This window comes from Electrona antarctica (assembly GCF_951216825.1).
Source record: "Electrona antarctica genome assembly, chromosome: 9".
NCBI lineage: Eukaryota > Metazoa > Chordata > Actinopteri > Myctophiformes > Myctophidae > Electrona > Electrona antarctica.
The window spans coordinates 27,603,744-27,631,002 of NC_136790.1; the positions used below are offsets into that span (position 1 = coordinate 27,603,744).

The 27,259-nt window shown below is 44.4% G+C and overlaps 1 long non-coding RNA gene across 1 annotated transcript in view; it reads left to right on the plus strand.

The window, feature by feature from the left end:
- The first annotated feature begins 1,705 nt into the window (after positions 1 to 1,705).
- Positions 1,706 to 27,259, plus strand: part of LOC306929386 — a 51,822-nt gene continuing 26,268 nt past the window's right edge. The window contains exons 1-2 of the long non-coding RNA XR_013790778.1: positions 1,706 to 1,811; positions 24,867 to 24,926. This is a non-coding gene — a long non-coding RNA (uncharacterized lncRNA). The remainder of the gene's footprint in view (positions 1,812 to 24,866; positions 24,927 to 27,259) is intronic.

Consider the following 27,259-nt stretch of genomic DNA (forward strand, 5'->3'; position numbering starts at 1 on the left):
CATGTGTTTTCTTTTTTAAAGTGGCTGGTTATGGCATTGCTTTTGAACCTGACATGGTTTGTAATTTGTGTGAAAAGGGGGATTGCAACCACATGTTTGCAAAGTTGGAGGTTTTGGTGTGTTGAGCAGCTGGCATAAAACAGGCCACAAAGGCAAAGAGATGCAAGACATTGCTTGCTGTTAAAAGGTATTAACACAGCTACTTTAGCATTTCGTTGTGTGGTGTTTTTATGTACAAATGGCATTAAAATCTTACCATGACTTTAAATCAATGACCGCTAATTTGCAATAAAAACTCCAAAGCAGAGCTTCCGCCTGAGTGTGTGTCACTGTGTGGTATTTCAGTGTCCCTTTTGTGACACCACACATAAATCCAGTGACTTTTGAATCATCTTATCAAGTAGTTTCTAAAGCCTCAGCCTTGTAAATTGTGCATGACAAGACACGGCCGTGACTTCCACCTAAGTGCCTTCTGTTCGGGGTCTCAAAGTGAGAGGGGCCTTTCTGAGCAAGTGCCCCCTTTTGAGCACAAAGGAGACACAATGGTGCGGCCGTAAATTCACAGGGGCGAAGCTGTCTGTTGGGATCAACATATTTTTTGGGAGTAATGACAGGCATGCAAGCGAGTAATCAGAGGGGTCTTATCTGGGCCTGCTCAGAGGCCGATGGCGGGTCCAGGAATGTAGACGAGCTGTGGAAACAACGGTCCGTACTAATGGGGTTAGTTGAATTCCACACTGGTGAATTATGAGGAGTTGGGATGGCGGGCCTGTGGTTTGTTGTGTCTGGTTTCTTCGTGGCCTACAGAGGCAGAGTTATAGATTTTGGTCTTTCGACACATGCTTTCTCATAGAGGGGGTCAATTAACGGGGGCTGGTTTGCTGCTGCATCCTGCTAGTGGAGAGACACAAAGCCACATTATGTGCCAAAGTCGTACAGAAGTAGGCCCTATATCACAGGAGCAAAAAAGACATACGCAAACACACACATACTTAACAACATACCACAAGACAGCCATGCCTCCTATGACAGGAAAAAACTCCAAACATCGCATTCTGCTGCTTCATTTGCATGATCTGAGCATATCTGGTAGTCATTAGCATCTTTCCACTTGTTTATCTGCCTACAGATGAGCATGTTGCTGCACACCAGGTTCTTGAATAAACACAATGGATGGTTTCGTTTTATTTAGTTGCTGTTTTTTGTCTGGAACCACGGGTCATTTATTACCGGTACTTACAAACTAATGTAAAATTGCAAACATTTGTTTAGTTCTGTTATTAGTCCTTGGTGGATTTTCAGTGAAGACAATGTATTTGTATTTTGTAGGTCACTTCGTCATGTGAATGAGATGTGCGGTTTGTGACATTTAGTCAGCAAGCATCATGTGATTATGCAACAGTGATATTTACCTTGTTGTCTATCATCATGTGCAACTATCTTTATTTCACATGATGAGACGACAGGGTGTGCTGATGCATGGCTGATATGTATTTAGGCCAAGACATGTCAACAGGAATCAGCGCGTCACAATGTATGCCAAATGATTGTGGCCGAAGACAATCACGTTCACTTTCCTTCAGCTGTTACGGAATTTCTGTACATGTGGGTTTGGTGGACCAGGGCAGCCAGGGACTCTCCCCACCTTGTCACTTCCTGTTTGTAATCGAGTCTTATCTTTCCCTTTCATGCCCCCTCTCTTTCAGACACGTGCCATCGGTGAAACTCCCATGGTCCCGCCCCCCCAACACTGTGAGCTGAATTGTCATTGGAAGAATGGAATGCCAGTCTGTGCTACACCAGTGATCAGGGTATGTGACAATTCATCCCCATAGCGGCATAGCCCTTCTCATTTCATACGTGTGTTCTCTATCTGTCTGTAGACTGACAAAAGGCCAGCATGCTGGGAGATCTAACACATTCGGCTAATTTGCATCTGGCCCTAATTAGCTTGAAGTAAATCCCAACAGATTTACTCAAAGTGCTTTTCATCAGTTTGATTGTTCAGCCATTCATACCAATGAACATCGGGTGTAGTGTGTATGGTGAAAGTACAAATGCAAAGGAATACTCAAAGATCCTCATCTACAAAGGGGTCCAACCGTACTGCAGCTTCAGTTCAAGTCAAGCATGATGACGGTAGCTGAAAAGGAAGTGCAGTTTTTATACCTTTCATTATACAGAATGAACAGTAAGTGGTATTTACAAGTTCATGCCCTAAACTAGATTTGCATCATAAAATCTATAATCTTGCGTGTTGAAATGTATACCTACTGTATCACAGCAAATAACTCGGGCACAATAATCAGTATGCAACTATTTCCTGAATATCATTTGCAAACCGTATCTAAATAATTACACAGCTTATCGCGTGGCCAAAATCAATGAACGGTATGACACACTGCCCTCTAACTGAATGGTGCCTCATCAGCTGCTTCGGTGTGACATCTATTTATTTTTTTATTTTTTTTAATATCCTTGGCATGCCGTACCGTCCCAACGTCCCTCTCCTCACCTCTGTCTGCCCTGGGAGCAGTGATTGGCTGAATACTTTCTGCACTATAGTGGCTGGCTGCGTGCCAGTGGCTGCCTTGCCCCCTGATCAGAAGAGAACGTGACATTTGTGCAGAGGTAATGGAATCCGTGTGCAATTAAATCTCTGACTGTGAAGAAGAGTCCAGCCCCTCCCTGCTCCCATCCTCTTCTCTCCCTGGGTGAGGGTGTGTGGGGGGGGGGGTACATGATGATGAAATCCTCCCAGTGCCCCCCCCTCCCCCCCACCATTACCCCCTCCTCCGCAATCTCCGTGTCAGGTTGCGTTTTTTGACTTCACTTTGCCGCCCGGTGCCTCTCCGTGGCAATTAATTACAGCAGACGTCAATTAAAAAAGCACCCCAAATATTGTATAAGAATTAAATTTCAATTATATAAATTACGTTAGAGGACCACGACGTTAACATTGCTTTAATGAATTACGCTGTTGGTGACAGTTGTTATTTTTGCAGTGGTGCATTGTGGGGCCCCTATGTGTGTGTGTGTGTGTGTTTTGTCTAGCTATGTTTTACTGATGGAATGGGAATAAGAAAGAGGGGAGGAGGTGTTGGGGTTGAGAATTGGTTTGGTGATGTATGGAGAGGGAGAGGGAGAGAGAGAGGGATAGGGAGAGAGAGGGAGAGGGAGAGGGAGAGGGAGAGAGAGAGAGATGCATGGGTGAGATGAGGGTCATATCTCTGGGCTCCTCTTCCTCTGCCGTGCCACTACACTTAACGCCTCATTTGTGGTCTTTGTGGCCAATGGCTTGAGTCTGTGATCTGTTGCCATAAAAGGCAGTTCTGCCTCTATGCTGATGGTGCATTTGCTCGTCGGTAATACTGGACCACCCCCCCCCCCCAACACACACACACACACACACACACACACACACACACACACACACACCCCTCCTCCCTCCCTCCTCCTCCATGGGCTGGCTCATTTCTAATGGATATGTGTATCCCCATCAGGATAGCTCATAAACATAAAAAACCTCCGCTGCTATTGTACTCGATCTGGCGGAGCTGGATACACACAGGGGGGGGTCGAGTTTCCCTTGAACTTGTGGAGGAGAGCAGTTCCTATCCTTGTCCCTTATCCACACAGCAGAGGGCGGAGAGGCAGGATTTCCAGGTCAAGGTGTCGGCTGTACCTCCCTCGTCCCCTCCCTCTGCATCCCCCTCACTGCGCCCTCTGTGGCTGTGTCCCAGAAAGGGCAGGGCTCAGTCTGCTGTCCTGGAGGAGTGAGGGTAGAGGGGGCACTGCCCGGTTGTTTTTTCACACGCACCCACTCAGCTGCAGGACAGGCAAAGAGAGAAAAATGAGAGAAAACTATTGAACAGAGAATCACGTGATCACATCCCAATTAATGGAATTAATTAATAAAACTGTGATAACATCAAAGCACCAATGGGTGCTTTGCTTGCTAAGTTGGTGAACCCTGTTTAAAAGAAAGAAAGGGGGAAAATATAATAACCAGAAATGATGACAGTCATATTTGTCAGGTGAAACAAGCGCTGTTTCCGTTGTGCATCTGTCCCCATTTCTTTTTTTCCCCCTAACGTTTCCTTTTTTTGGTAACGTGTATGTTTTTCTGTCACAATCTCGTGGCCGTTGTTTTCGTTCGTTTGCAACATTCTATTGTTGGTTAAATCACTGTGTTTTGCCTGGTCTGGGTGCAGAGACTTCCACGGTGCACGTGTGATAGCTTAGGAGGCAGCCAATCATGACTAGGTCGCTACTACACGATTGGCTACACGAGTGGTTCAGACTCCCATTGGGTTAGGTAGCATGGGGTCAGACTCCCATTGGGTTAGGTAGCATGGGGTCAGACTCCCATTGGGTTAGGTAGTATGGGGTCAGACTCCCATTGGGTTAGGTAGTATGGGGTCAGACTCCCAGGGGGCAGTCAATCATGACTAGGTCGCTAATAAAAACGGGCCTGTTGTATGTCAGGTTTCACCTTTTCACATTATTTTGGGGCTTGTTTTAGGGCTTGACATTCAGCTTAGCTTCTGTTAGTGTACTTTCCCACGATGCATAATTTATGTCAATCTTCTTTGCATCTCCACAATCGAGGGTTAATTTGAGACCACAGTCGTACAGCTCCAATTCCTTACACAACCCTGTGGGTCGTGATGAATGTGTTTGGGCCTTACTTTATTCACCAAGATCCTGCTAAACAAATACAACCCTATTCCTCTCTCTGTTTTTGCAGATGGCCTAGCCTAGATGTGTTATACAGAGGAAAGAGCGTTGCTTAGGGAGAGAGAGATGCTTCCTATTATAGTTTCATTCTAATGGCAAATTAGATCAGTCTGACAGATAGATGCGGAACATTGTTTTAATTGTATAATTATCTGTGGTCAACCACTTGAGTAGAAACGAGCTGTGATGTGCATGGGTGAAAGCCAGGGATGAGCACATGTTGGTCTTCATGTGCTTATTTTGTCTTTGCACAGGAAATGAACAACAATCTGGGGTCTTCAGGATATAACACGCTCTCCTTTGCTCTAACTCACACGTGCACGCTCGCGCACGGACGCACACACGCACGCACACACACACTGAGCTGTCTCTCAGGCAAGGACTGAACGCTGAGTGCGCCCATGGCTACCTGACCAGGGTGGCACACAATTTAACGCTAATTGAGCAGAAACTCAGCATATATGTTCACTTCATGCTACGATCTCTACCAAGACAGAGAGAGAGCCATCCTATCAGTATCCTGGCCCCATCTCTCTGCTCTGTGGTTTCCTGATGAGATGTCAAAACACAAGGCTATATGGCCACAAATGGCATCAAATCTCTGGGCTTTATATAAGCGTCACTTATTCTGTGTTGTTTTGATGTGTTTTGCGAGCAGTGTATAACTTAAGCAACCTGACTGGAAATAATGATGGCTGGCTTCCCTCGCTCCTTCCCCCCCCCCCCCAGATTAAATGTTTTACACAGTGAGATGCGGGTTTAACAAAATCTTTGTTTTACAGTGTTCATGCTGTGTAAGCGTTGAATGAATTTAGCTTAGTCTAATGTTCTTCATTCTGTTCTTGCATTTTCACTTTCATTGCAGCTGTTTCACGCAGTATGTCATCATAGTTTGGCCATTATAATGTAATCTCTAATCTGAACAGTAAACTGAAACTTTAATCAAAGTTTCTCAGTTTCACCAGTGAGCAGTGACCTATACATACAGTACATCCAACTGTCTGTCTGTCTGTCTGTCTGTCTGTCTGTCTGTCTGTCTGTCTGTCTGTCTGCCATGTAATCCTATAAACATTTAAATCATATTGGCTGGGTTTCCCAAAGAAATTATGTGTTGCATGTAGCTTGAACACACCCCTCTAGGCCGCACACAGAAGCCTGTGTGTGGCCTAATTGGCTGATCAGACCTTTTTTGGGAAACACTGTCAAACACAACAACATAGAAATTGACAACCTAGACTAGAGCACAGCCATACCTGTCCTCATTCCTGCATGAATACTGTACATTTAGAAGCAAACCTGTTTCCCTAAAGCCTCTTTAGCCTCTTTTTTTAAGAGTGAAGAGAGCCTACTGTCAGCTGTCCAGCAGTCCAAATATTATTCAATTAAATTTCAGAGGCGAAGTGATGTCGGCAAGGTAAATGTAGGCCTATATGAAAACACTACTGTCCCATTGTGCAAGTGAATTAAATGGAATAACATTCGATTGTGGGTTAATACATATAGGCTTATACAAGGAGGTTAAATGGGAGGCTATTGTGCAGTCAAAGTTACCAATACAAGCTAGTTAATTCAGCATTCTTTTATTGACCGGTCAGGCTGGTATGGTAGGCCTCAGGCCTACCAATATAGGCCTCAGGCCTCAGGCCTACCATTGCGTGGCACATCTATGCACGGAATATCAATGTTCACAGCGAAAGGGGGTGTTGTTGAGAAGAACCACACGCTCACTCACTATGCATATTTCCTTTGGGAAACCCAGCCAATTGTTGAACCTATAGTACAGAAGAGAACGTTCTGCATGCAAGGCCTGTAGATGTGGCATACTGTACATACTGTACATAGCCCTCTTGGCAGATCAATAACGTAATGCCCCCCCCTCTCAATGCCCCCCCCCCCCTCTCCCCGAGCAACGCTATAAGCTCAGCGGTGATAGACTGAAGTCAGCATGTGGTAAAGACAGATTGACTTTCCCACTTATGTCTTTGTACCCCCAGTATTTTATGTTTCAGTACAATCACCTTATGCATTACAAATGGACAAACTCAGTTGAAATATATATTTATTGATTTAAAGAAAAAGCTCATTGCTCAACCAAACTTACTCCCTGTTTTTGGGTTGATCATCCAAAACAGTCACAGCTGATTCTGGGGATCCTTTTATATGCTGGTGGAGGAACCTAATTGGGATTTACCACTTATGGGGGTGTGTGTGTGTATTTGTATACCGGTATGTAACTTTATATAATGAATGAAGAGTTGTTTGCTAAAACATATAGTTACCTTGTGGATTATGATGTCTGTAAGGTTTGGGGAAATGTTTCCTTTTGTGTTTATTTTGGCTAGAGAGGTTGGTGAAACTATAGTCTTCAACCAGAGCTCAAGACTGTTGGTTTGACCCAACAATTGAAAAGCCCAGATTGTGGGTGGGGAAGGGGTTCCAGTTTCAGGTAGTAGAGGGAGGAGAAGGGCACAATGCTGGATAGCTCTGCCCTTATAGAGAACAGTCAGTAGCTCAGAGTATAGCTAGACTGTCGTGTTGTTTAAAACACACCCTCAGTGAAAGGTTCAGCTTTAAACTTAGGCTTGATTAGAGGTCTGTACGTTTTTTGTTTCCTTTTTCGTGAACTACCTTTTGTGTGAAACCCTATTCGGAAGAATGATTTTTGAACATTATTTTTGAACAGCTTGCAAAAGAAGAATAAAAGTACATTTTCTAAATCTCTGGAGTGTCATTTCTGTTCACCTAGCCCTCATCCAAACGGACTTATTTACACAGCAGCCGCATGCAATCCTCAGCTTGATTCATTCAAGTGTATTAAAACAGTGTAAGCAGTGCATAGAGGTGGGCTGGGGATGTTTCCATGTATTATTGTTCCCTAGTCTCACAGTAGCCACTAGCCAGATGATTAGATATATAACGTCAGGGGCACAATATTAAAGTGTGAAAGATATCTATCTATAATTGGCACCAAGTCTCTGTGTGTACGTCTGTAATCCACGTAACTCGAGAACCGTTCGCCCCACCGACTTCAAATTCGAGGGAGTGCAGTGCCCGGTGTCGAGTCCGTCTGATAGCCGGTTGTCCAGAACCAGCACAAAAGCCTCTGCCTGGGTCTGGACCTGATCACCCCTATATCTCCATATATGGAGCTGGCCTGTTCTGACATCACAATGATTGTTCTGACATCTGCATAGGTTCCATATTTAGGCATGCCAGACAAAGAACTCCATATATGGGCATAAAAGGGACACAGACATAATGACTGGGTGGGGCATGCATTTCCAACTTAATACATCGTTCCAAGTAGGCCAATGGGCACCGCTCTAATCTTCTATCTATAAATGCACCACGTCTCTGTATGTCTGTTTGTACGTCTGTAATGCACGTAACTCGAGAACCGTTCGCCCCACGGCTTCGAATTCGACACACACGTTCCACAGCCTCGCAGGGAGTACAATGCCCGGTGTCGAGTTGGTCTGACATGGTTGTGCCACAAAAGGCCTCTGTCCAGAGCCTGGGCAGATCTCCATATATGGAGCTGGCCAATATGTATGTACGTATGTTCTGACGTCTGCATAGACTCCATATCTGGGCATGCCTGACAAATAACTCCATATATGAGCATAAAAGGGACACAGACATAACTGGGCGGGTCATGTGGCCAACGGGTACCGCTCTATCCAGGCTCTGGACCTGATCACCCCTATATCTCCATATATGGAGCTGGTCTGTTGACATCAAAATGATTGTTCTGACATCACAGTGTTGTTCTGACATCTGCATAGACTCCATATTTGGGCATGCCTGACAAAGAACTCCATATATGGGCAATTTTTGGGCATAAAAGGCATAATAACTGGGTGGGGCATGTATTTCCAACTTGCATCGTTCCAAGTAGGCCAGTGCCCAACAGGCACCGCTCTAGTATAAATTAACCATCCACGGACATCCTTACAGTCCAGCCATTCAGAGCCTTACCTGACGTTTTCTCCAACAACACCATATCGTCGCTGCAGAATTTAGTAGTTATTATGTAGTCTTGATAATACTTTTTCATTGGTTACATATTTTTTTGAATCCACAGACGGACCACTTTCAAATCTGGATAAAGGCGTTATATAGACTGCACCATTTATTTCTCTTTTTTGTTGTACCATTTTATAATGAAGTCATAGGGGCTCTAATCGGACTGAAACCTTACCTTGCTCAAATTTGGAGTCAAACATCATAGATTTGCCATAGACAAATGTCACTAACTAGCCACATGAAGTCCAGTATCAACATTGGAGCCACTGTTCCCATGTAGATCCCGGGGACCGCATAATTGAACATATTTTTGTTATGCAATGCCCAAACTCGGTTTCATAGCGCAGCGAAATGATCAAAACGGGCATTCATACTTTCATTCACATAATGATGTCACACACACACACACACACACACACACACACACACACACACACACACACACACACACACACACACACACACACACACACACACCTGCACCTGCACCTTTCTGGGGAGAGACTTGGCAAGCAATTTGTGAAAGGCCAAGCTTTCCCATGTCTCTGTTGTTACCTCCGTCACGCTCTGTTGTTCAGCCGCATCTCCAGCGATAATGCACGGGGGGATTAGCAAGTAACAAGACAGCGGCGCTCTACAAAAGACTCTCCACAGAGTGTTTGTCCACAGAGAGTCTCTCTGCACAGTGTCTAGTGTCTAGTGTGCGATGCTCCATAAAGCTGTGGGGCGGGCATGTAACACCTAACGGTGATTTCCCAGCCGTGCACAGGGAACCCCCCCCACACACACACACACACCCCCCTCAAATAATGAAAGGTGACAGGAAGGGCTCGGTGTCCGGGGCGGCAGGTCGAAGCGGCAACGAATAAGGAAGCGGTGCGCTCCCCCAGTGCTGTTAAACTGCAGCAAGCAACAAATTAAAACTCATATCTTCCTCTCCCTGCCCCTCCCCCGGCCTCCCTCCACTTTCCTGTTTGGACTTGAAGGTGATTGGGGAGCCAAGGCGGTGACAGTTGACGGAAGCTGCGCTGGAAGAGAGAGAGAGAGAGGGTATTTATTTACAGTGAGACGCGGCGATGCTTGTTCAGGATGCGGTTTCACGCAGGATGTGCCTCTACCCCTCACCACCACGCACCTCCACCCACCTCCACACACACACACACACACACACACACACACACACACACACACACACGCACACACAGTCACACAGACACACACACGCACACGCACACAGCCTCCTTGTTCCAACTTTCCTCTCTCCTTCCACCCCCCCCCCCTAAACTCTTCACTTGCTCACTACAATCCCACCCCCAGGTTTGATCACCCCACAGGAGTGAGAGGTGGTGACGGTGGGGGGTATTGTGTAAGAGACATTTTGGGATCCAGCAGAGAGCTCACTCAGCACAGCCTTCCTGTCTGGCCGCGGGAGGCGCTGGGTTCAAGGTCGGCACAGGTCACCAGGAAAAAAAATAAAAGGGGCGGGGTGTATTAAGACGGTAACCTGTGACACAGTTTGTTTATCATCTCTGTTGGGCGGAAACCATGTATTTCCAAAACTGTAACGTTACTTTGTTTGCAGCAAAAAAAAATCAATGGATCCAATGTAAGCTCTTGATAATACATTTCATTGTTGGAATATTTATAGAACCCACAAACAGACCTTTTGAACCTGGCGTCCCTTTTTGTCTTTTTGTCTTTGTGTTGTGAGCTTGTAGATATGCATTTTTGAGGGGCGCCATACCCTCCTATGTCCAGCTTTGAGGGTGTGTACCACAAACATTAAATGCCATTGACAATGAATGGCCAGCTTTGAGTGTTTGCAACACAAACTTTGGAGACGAAGGTGAGGACGGCCGGGGTGTTGCTATTTTTGTGTGACACATGCTAAAATATAAATTATGGCATTAATTTATGATTAAATATGGAGCGGAGATAAAAGGCTTCTGTAAGTAAGACGAGAGAAAAAAATGGGGTGGTCATGAAAAGTGTAAGTGTGCATGCATGTGTGTACCTGCTGGGTTCTGAGTCAAAATGAGACAATGAAAGACGGTTTGCTGGGAGAAGTAAGTGTGTGTGTGTGTGTGTGTGTGTGTGTGTGTGTGTGTGTGTGTGTGTGTGTGTGTGTGTGTGTGTGTGTGTGTGTGTGTGTGTGTGTGTGTGTGTGTGTGTGTGTGTGTGTGTGTGTGTGTGTGTGTGTGTGTGTGTGGGCGTGCGTGCGCACGCGTGCGTGCGCACGCATCTACACTGCCAGGAATTTCTCCTTGTAAAGCAGGAGAGGAGGGGTGTTAGAGGTGTGTAAATCCCAGTAATTACACCGTACGCAGTAGTTGCCATGCAATTACTTTTGTCGTCACCCTACAATAGCGTATTCCCGTTACAGTAAGCCGCTCATTTCAAAGGTGTGTGTGCGTGTGCAACAACTTTGCATCATACTGTACCACCCAAGAACACACATACACACACACACACCCTCACACACACACACACACAGGAGATGTCAGTGTCACACCTTCAAGTTCAACCTAGACGTTTCTAGTCATGATGGCGAGAGCCGTTAGCACGAGAAAAGTGAAAAGTTGTAGCTCCTGCTTTTTCTTGCTGTCATGTCAGCACTAGTCCACCCCAAAGTTTCAAAGGCAGGTTTTATGGGCTGCCTTACGGCCTCATCTACGTGGACAACGGCATCTAAACTCCAGAGAACCTGCCACATAAAACGCACATCTGTTAAAGCCTGGGCCTAAACTGTAAAACGGTCCCCTCAGATGCAGGCAGGGCTGTGTTCATATGACGCGCAGGGAACAGCTCACAACACGCCCTGCAGTAGCAATGTCAAAAGGGCATCATCTCACATTATCTCTTTGCCCCGTTTTGATTTTGATTTAAGTGCACTCTTTTTGCAGAGGAAAATTCCACAGCACAGTTGTTAGTGTCCTTCATGTTTGGATACAGTGCAGAAGTAGCAGTTTTTGTTTTTTGTTATTTTTGCAATAGCCAATAGCCTTCTGCATGGAGCAAATGCTTTCAAAAAGTTATCTAATTCATGAATCACTTGCCCAAGTATTACACTCGGTCTTGGGAATCAACATTACATTGTAGCTCATGAGATGCCGTTAACACAGCGAACGCTAATCGCGTATCAATACGTTATCAATTAATCAAACGTCCGGTGCGAACCACGTATCCATACGTTCTAATCACTTTTTTATAGCATACTTTCATTCATCTTTTTACCCACCCGGACAATGAAGAACCATCCCCCTGTCATTGCTGCTTAGTCCCGCTCACGTGATCAGAAAAAGAAAAAAAAAAAAAAAAAAACCCTCCCCTCCTGAAAACAGGAGGGCGGGCCGCTTTACGTGTAGAAGCCAGTGTAAAATGGATGCGCCCATGCCGATCTAGTCGGTGTGTGAAAAGAATAAAATTTCACCTAACCTCGCCTCACCAGGCTTTCCACCTCGGACATTTCACCCAACACTATAATACTCGATTCCCCCCTCCCCTCCTGTTTCTCCAGGAGGAGGATCTTGCGAGATGAGGGCTCTCCTCTGTCTCTCGAAAAAAAACATGATGAACGGAACGCTGCCTAAACACATATGCACCGGATCGCAACACACATGGACAGATGCATGTTTCCTTCTTCATACTGTAGCGACCAAACGATCCCCGAGCCTACAATACTACGAACTAACCACAGTATCGAGGGGCCGCCACGACAACAGACAGTGTTCCGTTGGTGGATCACGTATCGCCATGCAGAGCCGTCATAATCGGAGATCGCTCGGACGTGTGATTGTAACGCTTTTTTATTCATTATAATTGTAGTGATAAGACCGCAATGAACGCGTCGGGGACGTAATCGACCCGGGTGTAATGTATAACGAACTTTTCCGCGTCCTAAACCGTGGTGTTGCTGCATGCCCAGGCATGTTCCCCTATACTAGCTTGAAAAACAAAATCAGCTGATGATGACAACGCGTCTCACCGTTATACTATAGTTCTGAACCGAACGGTGGAATGGGACTTTTTATAGCCGTACGGATCAAGAGTTATGAAGGTTTATTGTCAGACATTGACAGGCAGATATAACAATAAACACAATAAATATGCTATACATCATATACACCGAATTAAAGCCCTGAATGTGTACTTTTACGAGGAAAAGAGTAAACATTGATCCCATGTACAGTTTGTCATAAATTGGTCACTGGGTGGATGCACATTGCGCCCACCAGATATAACTGCAGAGAAGACATGGACCCGAACTCAATATTCACAAAATAAGGCCTATAGCGACATATAAATACTATATACCGTATGAAACAGAAGACTCTCTGCTTTCATAAGAAAAAAACTTCTACTGTAGTAATAATAAAAATCACACCCATGTGAAGTGAGTGGTGCAACTCTGTCCCATATTCTGTTCTCTGCTTATTCAATACAGCTCGCTATATACGGACTGAGGCAGAAAGTCATGTAAACCTTTTATTTACAGTTTGGTCTGTAAACTTCTACTGTAATAATAAAAATCACACCCCTGTGAAGTGAGCGTTGCAACTGTTCTGTACTTATTCACTACAGCTCGCTATATACGGACTGAGACAGAAAGTCATGTAAACCTTTTATTTACAGTTTGGTCTGTAAACTTCTACTGTAATAATAAAAATCACACCCCTGTGAAGTGAGCGGTGCAACTGTTCTCTACAGTGCGCAACTGTATTTATATGTCGCTATAGGCCTTATTTTGTGAATATTGAGGAGTTCACGTCCATGTCTTCTCTGAAGTTATCTGGTGGGCACAAGCTGCATTCAATAACCAATTACTGTCTAACTGTAGATGGGATCAATGTATACTGTTTTCCTCGTAAAAGTACACATTCAGGGCTTTCATTCGGTGTATAGGATGTATAGGATATTTATTGGGTTCAATCTGCCTGTCAATGTCTCTGACTTTAAACCATCCATAACTCTGCTCGCTGTTCAAGATAACCACTTCCAGGCAAATGCAGGTGTTGCAAAAAGGTCAATATCTCCAGAATGGAACATGGTAAAATCAAAATGTATTTTTTAAATTGAAGTGGACAAGTTCAGCTTTCTTTTGATGTATGCGTGTGATTCTCGCTATAAGAGAACATTTTGCTGTGGGCCCCCGAACAAGGCCTTTGTGCAATGTTAAACGGTAGCAACATCAAAATAGGCCTGCCGAGATCCTGTAGCAATCAAAGTGTTAACAGCTCTGTGAGTGCTGCGACCGAAACGGGAGCGTTTACGCCTGGGATGCGGCTATGCGGTATATTTACGCCAGTTCAGCCACTCAAAATAGGAACTAGAGTTGCTCCCCGTAGTGTACTCATTCATCACTGTTGTCCAGGAAGCCATGCAGAGGTGTACGCTTCCCTCACACCTCTGCCTCTATCTGCACTGCATGCTGTGTGCCAGTAAGTTCCTTCAGGGGACACAGCTTCTCCAGATCTGTGAACACGGCTGGCTGTGGGACACAAACAAGACTGAGGGGAGAGGGAGAGACTCCAAAAGGAAAGAAGAAGGAAAAAACACCCACCCGTAATCACAGGGCCAGGCATGAGATTTGTGCAACGGTGTCTGTCAGATAGCGTGAAAGAGCCCACTGTGCCTATTTAATTGTACACATTCTGGGGTCTAGGCCAGCCACCAGGGGTCTTTGAAGTGGCTGTGAGCTAACAGGAGAAGTGATGAGTGTAGTGCTTGGCAACTCCGGGCCTACCTTAAAATGGGCAAAGGTGCGCCTGGATGACACTAACGTATATTGCATTGTGGAAAGCTAAAAGGCTTGTGTCTGTGGCTTTAGTCAGAACTTTTTAACGCAGGGGTTGGGGGGTTCCTGGGTCATTGTTTCTCACTTATTTTTGGGTAGCCTAGCCACCTTGGCCAGAATAAGCGATAATAGGAGCTGTGCATAATCTCCCGCTCTAATTTACGAGGGGTATTTCCTTTAATCCTGTGTTGTATTTTCCTATTTCTGCCCTCTTATAGCCCCCCACCTTCCCCATCCACCCTCTAAATCCTGTACAGTAATCACCATTTGCCATTTCCCATGACTAGTAACAACTGCACCAAGTTATTTTGAAATACATTTTGAAGGGCTGCAAATAGGGCCTGGAAGCAACATGCAGGCTGCACAGGAGTATTCTTTACTGATTCTTTCAATGAATAATATATTCTCTATGTTAAAACGGTCCAGTTAATTCCAGATTGGATAAATAGAATAGGCCATACTCATGTTGCTACTGTTTGCTTACTCTTTCAGTTCTGCTTTCATATTAGATAATTGATTATATTCTTGCACGGATAAAGAAAATAGGATTTGTTATTTACTGTGCTTGAGTAGAAGCTGTGTCTGAGCCTAATTGATGTTTTGAATGATAAGGTCAGTCGGATGAGTCATGCACCATATTCACAGAGTTTTATTAAAAAGGGACACACACAAAAATGTCTTGTTAGTGGAATTTTCCCTTCCTAGAATAACGGCAGGCTAGATTGGTAAAAGGCAGATAATATATGTGTGAGATTGATCAGTGAGTAGCGACCCCATTATCTCCTGAGATGTTAATTACACTGTGCTCAGCTTGCATGTCAAAAGGCGGATAATTGAAGAAGGTAAAAGATGTGCCACACTTTATTTATGCTTTCACTTTGCGCTGGCGGCGGATCTTCCCTCTCTCTCTCCCGCCTTGCTCACTCGCTTTTTATATTTCTTTCTCGCCAGTCTTTTTTTCCCCTTTTTTATTTATTGTTGGGTGATATTACACTGTCAAAGATTATCATTTTGCAGAGGCATTAGCCACAATAGTTAGCTCTGTCTTTGTGTAGACTCACCCAGGCTGTTTCTAACCTGGGTGAGGCCTAGTGAGGGGACAGAGTCAGAAAGATCTTTTAATGTCACGTCACAGGTTTACAGGTGTAAAGAAGTGGGTGAAATATTTTCCACTCCATTGTAGTTTTTCGTGAGAAGAGATAAGATTGACATAGCCTTTTCAGGCTGGGACTCCCAAAATAATCACATTTGAACTGGGGAACCCCCACCCTGAGAAGCCCTTGGAATTGTAGGAGTTGAGGTATTACATTTTTCTTTTTCTTTTTTTTTATATATATTGTGAAAACAGCAGATCTACAAGTAATGGCTTCCTTTCTTTTTTTAGATATTAAAAACGTCTTAAATGTCCTTAAATGGTCACCTTACTGTCATCTGGGGACCACCCCAAAATCATGTGGGGGTTCTGACCCACAGTTTGAGAACCACTGGGGTAGAGCAGGAGATGTGGAGAAGGAGGAAACAGTAGTGCACTAGGCAGTCTCCTTCCCTTACAGCCCATATAGACGGCGCTCTAAACAGCACTAGCCAAACATTGTTATTGTTTATTTACTTCGATGCCTCAAAAGTTGAGACACTAGTGACCAGTGGTTCCCACACCTTTTAGCTCGTGACCCAAAAGAGACATTCGATGTCTCCCTGGGATCCAAACGAGTGAAAATAGCTGCTCTACAAGCTCACAGCGCGTTGCCCGTGCTGCAAGCTTGTAGATCTGCTATTTTCACTATTTCTTACTTTTTTTTTAATTTATGGGAATTATTAGATTTTCTGGTTTTATTTATGAGATACGTTTGAAAAACTTTTTTCTTGGAATTGTTTTTAAGTGATGAAAAGTTGTGACTTTTTTTTGTTAAAACTAACAAACAAACAAGGGGATATTTGTAACCCATAAAAATTGGTCCACGACCCACTGTTTGGGAAACTGTGCTTGAAATACAATGCTGTGTTCGGTGTTGATCACCAATAACAGCCGATCTGCACCGCGATACATTGCGAGCTTCCAGATCGGCTATTTATTGGTGCGCAACACTAGCACACCTGCATGTAACCAAGTATAAATCCGGTTTAAGGTGGCGGCAAAATGTCAAGGTTGATTCTAGGCGACTTGGTTAGAGTAGCGTACATCTACTGTACCATCAGCTGCAGCCAGCAGTCAGTCAGTCAGTCAGTCAGTCAGTCAGTCAGTCAGTCAGCCAGCCAGTCAGTCAGTCAGTCAGTCAGTCAGTCAGCCAGCCAGCCAGCCAGCAGTCAGTCAGTCAGTCAGTCAGTCAGTCAGTCAGTCAGTCCGCAGAGATGAAGATGATGCTAGTGAGTGATAGTGGTCAAACATGACACCGTGCAAATGAGAGAGAGAGAGAGAGAGAGAGAGAGAGAGAGAGAGAGAGAGAGAGAGAGAGAGAGAGAGAGAGAGAGAGAGAGAGAGAGAGAGAGAGAGAGAGAGAGAGAGAGAGAGAGAGAGAGAGAGAGAGAGAGAGAGAGAGAGAGGGAGAGAGGGGAGAGAGGGAGGGAGAGAGAGAGAGAGAGAGAGAGAAACTGAGAAACTGAGATGATGAAACCATTTGTGAGTGCCCCTCTCTGGTGAGCCAGACACTTATCTAGATGCTTTTTTTTAACCGCTTTTACCCTGGCATTTCATTATAGGTGAACATTAAATAAATAATAATACAAAAATATACATTTCAATGTATTTAAGAAAGAAAAAAAAACACAAAAATAATATTGAAAACAGCAGATCAACAGTTTTGAACTTTTCAAATAGGGCTTAATGTTAGAAATACACTGACTGTGGTGAGAGTGCAGAAGGGCAACTGAAACTTGATTTTCTTTGCTTGAACAGCACAGGAACAGCAATTACTGACAACAGGAAAGCCATAAGGGGACTTTTTCAGAAAGAAAAAAAATATCGTCACTTACACTTTTTGTTTGTTATTTAGCTCGCCTTTACGATAACATCATAACACACTTTCCTGCGGTTAGACATGCGGCGTGGTCTCTGTGCTGCACGCAGCCACGCACGCAGCCACGCACGCACGCACGCACGCACGCACGCATGCACGCACGCACGCACGCACGCACGCACGCCCGCACGCACGCACGCGCGCGCGCGCGCACACAGTAGTAGCATATGCACACATACATGCACTTCTGTCCTCCTTTAAAATCTGCGTCGTCATGGTAACTGTCGGGGGGGGATTTGGGGGGCTTCTAGGCAGTGGTCATCACACCTTGAGGGAGGAAGTGGGGCCTGACAGACAGCCACTAAGCGAAGGTGATTTAGTGCAACACCTGGTGGACGATGCTAAGAATGGTCCCTTCTGTGCCGGGCTAGCAAGGAGCTACAGGCTCTCTAAGCAGTACTGCTGCCAACTACCATACAGTACCTCAGACTAGGGCTGGGCCATGTGGATAACATGAAATATCACTAAATGATTGACCATATACTTTGATATCGATATTGTATGTATATGTGTGTATATGTACCATATATATATATATGTGTGTGTGTGTGTGTGTGTGTGTGTGTGTGTGTGTGTGTGTGTGTGTGTGTATATATATATATATATATATATATATATATATATATATATATATATATAATCAAAAAAGTTCAAAAATAGCATATCCACAAGTATAAATGTAGTGATTAAAACTAGGAAGAAATAACCCTTATGCCGTTTGACAATATTACGATATCCAAAATCCCAAACCATATCTATTATCTGTCTCATATCACAATATCGACACAATATCTGTATATCTTATCCAGTGATCTGGAGTGAGCTAGTCTGCCTCAGACCGTGGCATCTTATTTTGTCCCCCTTTCATAGTTTACCTTGAGCCTTACATGTGTTTCTAACCACACCGTGTAATTGCTCTTCCTTTATTTAATTTTAATGTCTAGATGTTTTTGAAGCCTGAAACAAATGCGTCTGGTTATTGTCAACTAGTCTTTCCTGTGCAAAGACAATTATGGGCAAGCACCAAATAAAACATGAAACAAAACAAAAAAAAGAAAAGAAAGGGAAGAAAGAAACTGTAACTGTAAGAAATGGACAAAGACAAAGGAAGTGTCCAGAGGTGGTTCTGTGGTGGGACGTTGAAAAGGTGGGTGGTTGTGAAACGTGTTGAAAGAATAAATGTTGCAGAGCCCTCCCCTTCCTAACAGGAAACTGAGGATAGAGATGGAGTGGGGGGTGAGGGGCGGACGGGTGGCAGAGCTCTGGCTGCTACACCCTGCCTCTGACATCATCACCCTCTGTTCTTAAGGAGTGCAGAGGACCGCATCACAGTGTATATATACGCACGCTCACTTGCTCCAGAACCGCGTGCGCACATACACAGGGAGAGAGAGAGATTGCTCACTCTTTGAGAATATGTGTCTAAGACAACAATATGCTCTGGCCTTTCATTGTGTTAAAAGTTTTATTGCATTTGATTTGTGTGGTGTGTGTGTTTTCTTTTTCTTGACTAGTTTTTGTTTGTCAGAGAAAGGCCTCTGTTCCCTTAGATGCCAGCCAGCAGTGTTCTGCGGAGGCAGGCAGTGCGGGCCTTATCTGCGCTCGAGGTCTGTACTTTAATGGGCTTTATTGATCTAAACAACATCAGGGGTTGCGGTGATGTTATTAAGGAAGAGATAACTTCTGTGTAATTCCACTCCAGCAATGTATTAGCCTTTTATTGGTCTAAATAACTTTGCCTTTTAGACAGTAATGCCCCAGTAAGTCACAGCGCCTCTTCATGTCGGCAGGATCTTAATAAAGCATTTCCTCTGGACATCCTGCTGCGGAGAGAGTGAAAAACGACAGGTTAAAAGGCATGCTGGGAAGTTTCCATGCCATCACCGTAAATTATCTCTTTTGAATACATAAATAAAAGACGTAGTGCAGAGCCACGAACGGAAAGGCTCGGAGGGAGGGGTTGCGGGCGGTTAGTGCCAGCTCATTGTCCGCTTCGCACACAGAGGTGCTGGGAGTAATGCACGCACGCATGCACGCACACACACACACACACACACACACACACACACACACACACACACACACACACACACACACACACACACACACACACACACACACACACAGGAAACTGCATGAATGCTGTTACATGTTATAAGCATAGGGCTTCATGACTTGTAAATGGAATCATGGCTGTAAAAAATACAAAATCTGTGTAATCCGTACATATTAAATAGACGGAGAGATAATTGGTTTCGGAGGCTGTTGGTTATTGTTCGTATTTTGGTTATTGATTAAAGTGTGAAATGCTTGACTGCAAACTTCTAAATGGACACTTGCAATTTTCTTTCCTTTCAAGGGCAGCGTATGTATGTAATATTTATATGAAATAACGATCCCATTTATCTAGAAGCATATTTTCAGGGGGTGGTGGTGGGGGGCGAGGGGGTTATAATTTGCAGCTATTTAAAGCCTTGGTTTTGGTAATGAATTATTTTGTCATCTCAGCTGTGATGAGATTCATCTTTAATAACTGTAACAATTATTTTATTAAAAAGAGAAGCCATGCATTATGGCTATCGCACCAAGGTCTCGAGCTGGAAAGGATTCTCATTAAGAGCATTATATTACCCCGTAGTGCTTTCATTTGGATGTCCCGCTGAAATTACATTAGGTGTCAACAATGCTTGTGTTAGAAGTAAGCAGTCATATTTACAGAGGCTCCAGCTTTTTCATTTTCTGGCTGACACCAGGAGATGTATTAAAAGAGATATTAATGCTCTGCATCTGATTAAGTCACTTTAATAGGAAAACTCCCCTAAAGTGTTGACTTTTAATATAATGCAAGCAATTGGGTTCTCTGCCTTTTGGCCTAAATGTGATTCTCAGCTCCCATATATAAGTTAATGGATGTTTTGATGGTTTTGAGATTTTCTTCGCGATTGATTTGAAAAAACTGTGCACTCACTTTCGACATTCAAATTGTGCGCAAATTGTAGACAATTGATTAGGCTGTTTGTCTTAAGATTGATTCAGCAGTGTCTGTTCATCTACTTCCTGTGTTTCTTTTGTTCGTTCTTTCTGAGGGTTTGTGCTGTGTGTAGCATTGTGTTATTTTAATGGTTTCAGGCCCAGGGTTGCTGCTAATGACACGCTTGTAATTGTTTGTCAGTGTGGTAATGTGTGATTTCCTATCTCCATGTGAAGTTGGACATTTGATGAAGGAGGGATCTTGTCAGGAAGACAAAGTGCTCCAATTTGTCACCGGCTAAATGAGCTTCTCTCCCGCCATCCACTCGCTTTTCGCATCAGACAGATCCTTCCTCTGTTATGCTGTATTTCCATATTCTGCATTACATTTTGTGGCAAGGACAAGAAAGAGCATTAACTGCTAAGTTTCCCTTTGTGGGTATGCTGTATAACAAAGTGTATTTTCCCCAGACGGTAACAATTTGTTCAAGAGAATGTAGCTTATTTTAGTACACGATACATCTGTGGCCTTGCTTTTACTTGTGTGAGAAATTCTGAAAAGTCACAATAGCCAAACAAGGAATCTCACCAGTATACAGGCACAGAGTTATGAAGAAATGTGTTGTTATTTTTGCTGAAAGACAGAAGTGAAATTACAGAGAGTTAGGTAATAATTTATTCTTAGTTTTTGGTGGGAGTGATCACTTCCTTAGAATTTTGAGAAACATACAGTATTTCACCATCTGAGACCTTGCTTATTCAGTTGTCACCGTTGTCATTGAGATTACTTTGCAGTGAGATTCCCCTCCCTGTATTACTGTCATGTCATGAATCTTTGATATGATGTTCCATAAATAATCCTGCCTATCCGGCTGTATTTCCACTTCCAGTGATCAAAGTAAGGAAATGTAGGATTTACCTGTCATTCCTTCTAGTATCTTTGTAGTAGTCACACTTTTATTAAGCACTTAAACCCTATATATTTTGTTGACCAAGGTCCCCCAGGGTCCGGTACTACACTTAAACCCTATATATGTTGTTGACCAAGGTCCCCCAGGGTCCGGTACTTCTTGGACTCCTCCTTTTTTCCCCTCTGCATCATATCTCTTTGTTGAAAATAGCCGATCTACAAGTTCACATGTTGTGATTTCTTGTTTTGAGCTTGTAGATCTGCTATTTTCTCTAGATGTTCACTTGTTATGACATGTCCCGAGTAGGCATGTGGTTAACAGTCTGCTTTGGTTTGTGATGGGACTGCATCCATATTGTGTTGTTGGGGGATCCCTGCTAGTTAGCAATCTAATGAGCTATACAAGCCAAACAAAGGAGGGATGATCTGAGTGAGTCTCCAGAGGGAGCTACTTATTGTCACAAATGCCTCTCTGTCGACTTATTCCCCTCCATATCGATTCATGCCCTCATTGGTTATGCTCGGTTCGCCTTTGCGGGTGTAATCAGCTAAATGTAGACTCTGCTTTCTTATTATTACCTGGATGCTTAACACAGTTTTTTTTCACCCGCCTTCAAGGACAAATGGTGTGTGTAGGGGAAGGCTGATCCCGTGCGAAGTCCCCGAGCTCTCGCCGAGCAGTCGATCCCCTTTCAGCACCAGCTGTTCTCTCAGATACACCAGGCCGCACTGAAATTCTCTTAATATAATTCCGGCGGACTCAAGAGAATAGCGCAAAACAAGCGTGCCAGCGAGGAGAGCGTTGAATTTTTCATCAGCGGGCCTCAACTCGCTGAGTTAGTGGGCAGTGCTCTCATTCATGAGCAGATGTTACACTCTGCAGTTAATGTGAACTTACTGGCCTCTCTGCCATCGGCTGCAAGGACGTTGGCAGCGACCTGGCATCTGAGAATTACTCCTGGTAAAAAGGTGTGGGCATGGAAAGCGTAGCCCTGGCCCCTTTTTTAGCCACTTCCAAGCCCAGGAGCTGGAGCCTGGACAGGGGGGAAGGCACTGACAGCTCATCCGTCTTCAGGCCGACAGTGATGAAACGCTCGCCACGGTTTGCTCGGGGAATAGCAGTGGAATTCCTGCAGACAATTTCCAACAAGTTTTATCATAAATATTTTAGCGGTAACGCTAAAGCACGACACTCGGCAGGTGAACACATGTACATGTGAACGATAAGTACCAGAATGTGCACAAAGACCTCTTGTTGTTGGTATATATGGGGTGGTTAACGCGGAAGAAGTGCTTGTTTCAATACCCTTGAAAGAGGAAATTGATAAAAGTCAGGCACCTGTGATGGGAGGAATAACTGTTTGGCCCTGGCCAGGCTATGGCCGATGCCAGCTGGTGCTGTGGTCGGCCTGGTGGGTTGTATTCTCTCACCAGCCGGGTAGTTTAAGGCATCTGCACGCCAAAGGCTGTTCAGACTGGGGGGGGTGAGGGTTTGATGTGGCCTTACTGCAGATCGGTCATACTTTGCTAGCAATTAAGTGAGAAATTGAATAACGAAAAGGCCTGTTAAGTGCTCTGAGTGTGTACTGTACTGTACGAGACTGAAGGTTTATTAGTAACATCACTTCCGTTGTGTAGAGAGAGAGAGAGATAGAGAGAGAGAGAGAGAGAGAGAGAGAGAGAGTGAATGTCGTGACAGTTTTAAGTTGTACATGAGGGACTGAAACTGAGAGGGAATGACAAGCTCTTGTTTCCTCTGCACACACGCCTCATTTTCACTGTTCTAATTGGTCGTTTTCAGGTTGGCTTTACGAGAGCAAAGCTAATTAGTGTTTCTAAATTCAGCAAAGAAAAAAGAAAAGAAAAAGTCAGGCGGCATGATTGTTCTGGTTTCCTCTCCTGTGTCAAGGCGCTCAACAATAAAATAAGACTAATCATTTTCAAATTGTGCTTATTTTTAAACCCAGTGGAGCTGAATGTCACTCCTGCTCTCTTGGCATTTTGTTTGGCAGGGTCAGGGCACAGCGGTTGCCCTCTCGCCTGTGTGTCTCCCTTTGTGATTCGTGGGAAGTTTGGGCCCTGGTGGGGCCAGTGGGAAAAAAAACAATGCGTGGTGTTTTTAGGTGGGGTTTGTTTCTGCTTTGATTGGGAACGTCCTGCTGACAGGATCAGCCCGGCAAGTTTACAGTAGCTCTGACATTGCCGTTACCTTTATTCAGAGCGCTCCAGCTGCAGCGAGCCCTCAGGAAGCCCCGACACAGGCCCACACGGGCGTCTGGCGGCCCACAAAGGGGGAGAGAGCGAGCCCTGTTTGAGTTGGCAGACGCTCTCCCACTCGGGGAACTTTTGCTGCCTCTGCAGAAAAGGAAAAAAAGGGGGCCAGTGGCGGCGGGCTCTGCTTGGAGCAGCCGTGATTCCAGGGGCAGGATGGACTTTTTTCCACCTCGCCTCCCTTACAGGAAACACATTTTGCCGTTTCTTCCCTCCGCAAAAAAAAGTGAGGGAAGGAGGTGTAGCCGAGGGGCATGGGGTAAGAGGGGGCTGAGAGACGGGCCTCGGCCAGTGGAGGTCCAGTTGGTACTGTGTTGCAGCAGTGGTCATTTTAGACAGTGAGGCAGTTCAATACTGCTGAGTGAAGAAGCTGTTTGAGATGGCTGCTTGCTCTGTTGGGTGTTTAATTTATAGAACCAAGTTTATAGGTCATTTTAACAGCGTGCCGTAAAACTTGCACTATTTTTTATTTTTCCATCAACACCCGTGGGATTTGTCTTCAGAGGCCAGTAATTAAGAAACGCTTGATCTAAGGGTTAAGGAGGAAGAGTGTTTAAATGCAATTAGAGCAATGCTCAAATCAATTTGAACTCAATTACAGTTTTCTGAATGTGTCATTATTTGTTTAATCATGGGAATTCTCGTTAGAGATGCTAAATATGTATCTGAAGATATTTAAAACGTAGGAGGTTGGGGGGCTGCGTACGCTCTCTGGAACCTAGTTAATGTTGCTTTAATGAAGAAGAGTTTGAAAGTGACCTTCCACCCTCCTTTCTGTTCACACTTTCTCCTCAGAGACACACACACACACACACACACACACACACACACACACACACACACACACACACACACACACACACACACACACAGAGAGAGACAGACACACACACACACACACACACACACACACACACTGTGGGTAAAATCTAAACGACTTTGCTGTTGCTCTTTCACAATAACGGGTGGTGGTGGAAAAGCGTAAACATTTAAGCTTTCTATTAGTCTTTCAAAGAATCGCCACCGTTTCACTCTTAACCAACTCTTGTTTGTCTTCCATCTCTCTCTCTCTCTCTCTCTCTCTCTCTCTCTCTCTCTCTCTCTCTCTCTCTCTCTCTCTCTCTCTCTCTCTCTGTATCAGTGGTGGGCCTCTACAGCCAGGAGACTCCAGTGGTGACATCCTGTGGAGCCACAGATCAAAGTAAGTGACTAGTGGCAACTTCCCATATCAGTGACAGCAGCAACAAGCTAGTTCACTCATTGGCACATTACTACAGAGACTAGTGTACACTATAGTTCACTCACTGGCACATTACTACAGAGACTAGTGTACACTATAGTTCACTCACTGGCACATTACTACAGAGACTAGTGAACACTAGTTCACTCACTGGCACATTACTACAGAGACTAGTGTACACTATAGTTCACTCACTGGCACATTACTACAGAGACTAGTGTACACTATAGTTCACTCACTGGCACATTACTACAGAGACTAGTGTACACTATAGTTCACTCACTGGCACATTACTACAGAGACTAGTGTACACTATAGTTCACTCACTGGCACATTACTACAGAGACTAGTATACACTATAGTTCACTCACTGGCACATTACTACAGAGACTAGTGAACACTATAGTTCACTCACTGGCACATTACTACAGAGACTAGTGTACACTATAGTTCACTCACTGGCACATTACTACAGAGACTAGTGAACACTATAGTTCACTCACTGGCACATTACTACAGAGACTAGTGTACACTATAGTTCACTCACTGGCACATTACTACAGAGACTAGTGTACACTATAGTTCACTCACTGGCACATTACTACAGAGACTAGTGTACACTATAGTTCACTCACTGGCACATTACTACAGAGACTAGTGTACACTATAGTTCACTCACTGGCGCATTACTACAGAGACTAGTGTACACTATAGTTCACTCACTGGCACATTACTACAGAGACTAGTGTACACTATAGTTCACTCACTGGCACATTACTACAGAGACTAGTGAACACTATAGTTCACTCACTGGCACATTACTACAGAGACTAGTGTACACTATAGTTCACTCACTGGCACATTACTACAGAGACTAGTGTACACTATAGTTCACTCACTGGCACATTACTACAGAGACTAGTGTACACTATAGTTCACTCACTGGCACATTACTACAGAGACTAGTGTACACTATAGTTCACTCAGAGCAGTGCTTCTCAACCTGTGGGTCAGGGACCCCATATGATTTTTGGTGGTGGGGTGACAGTTCAGATGACAGTGAACGTGAAGTAATAATTTAAGGACTTTAAAGACCTTTTTAAAACCTAAAAAATTAAATAAGAAGCCCGCACGGCCAGGGTTGGTAAGGAAAACAAGCGGTTCCCAATTCCCATACCTAGTTCAGCTACAGCGCCGTGGAAATAAATAACGCACCTGGGATTGATATAAACTGATTTAAGGTGTAGATTATCATGAGACTGATTTAAGGTGTAGATTATCATGAGACTGATTTAAGGTGTAGATTATCATGAGATTTATTATTACGTGGTCTAATCAGAAACCAGTCAATCCTAATCCCAGCCAGACTAACCGTTTAAGGTCCATTTAGTTCCATTTGTACATTCTCAGAGTTACAGACCTCTAAAGAGTTCATTTGGAACCCCCTCAAGGAACCCAGAGGGTCCCCGGACCCTAGCCTGGTAAACCTTCCAGGTCACGTGAATTCACATTATCATACTGTATATGTTCTGCAGAGGGTGTGGGTGTTATTCAGAAATCAAAAAGTGGAAGAGCCAATCAGCGTCTGCGTAATCAGAGCCCTGTGATTGACAGATGGTGATTGACGTCTTCCACAGACTTCCACTTTTCCGTTTCCGCAAAACGCCCACCCAGCGCTTGGGGTCAGACCGGTCTGTAGAAGACACATGATAATGTGAATGTACAGGATGGTTTACCAGGCTACACTTTGAGAAGCACTGCTATAGACCATGAGCTCACAGACACACGCAAACCCTTTGTTGACACACTTCTAGAGAACTCAACTGTTTTTCTTTTTTGAAAAACGAATTCCTGCATCCCTTCTCATACAAAAGGGCATTGTATGATTCTTTTATTATCAAAGGAGTCTTTAAACGCATGTAAATGTGAATGTTGCAAAATGATAAATGCCAGGTTTTGCATAGTAACCGGCGCCTTTTCCGGAATGGCTCACCTCAGCAGTTCCTGATGCGGTTCTGTATTTACATCACTTTGAATAAATGCCAAAATGTTGACAGTGTGACAATGCACGGTTAATACGAGACCCGGGCCTTCTCACTGTAGCACCGGGCAGCAAGGAGACCCCGTGTTCTAGCTGAGACTGAAAAGAGAATCACAGGTCGGCATGGCGGTTCATGTCGGCAACCTCCCCACACTCCCTCCCGGACTATCCTAGAAGTCATTACTCCGTGTGTGGTGTATAAACACGTCAAAAACAAACAATGACCCTGGGCAGGTTCCACACAGCAAAACAA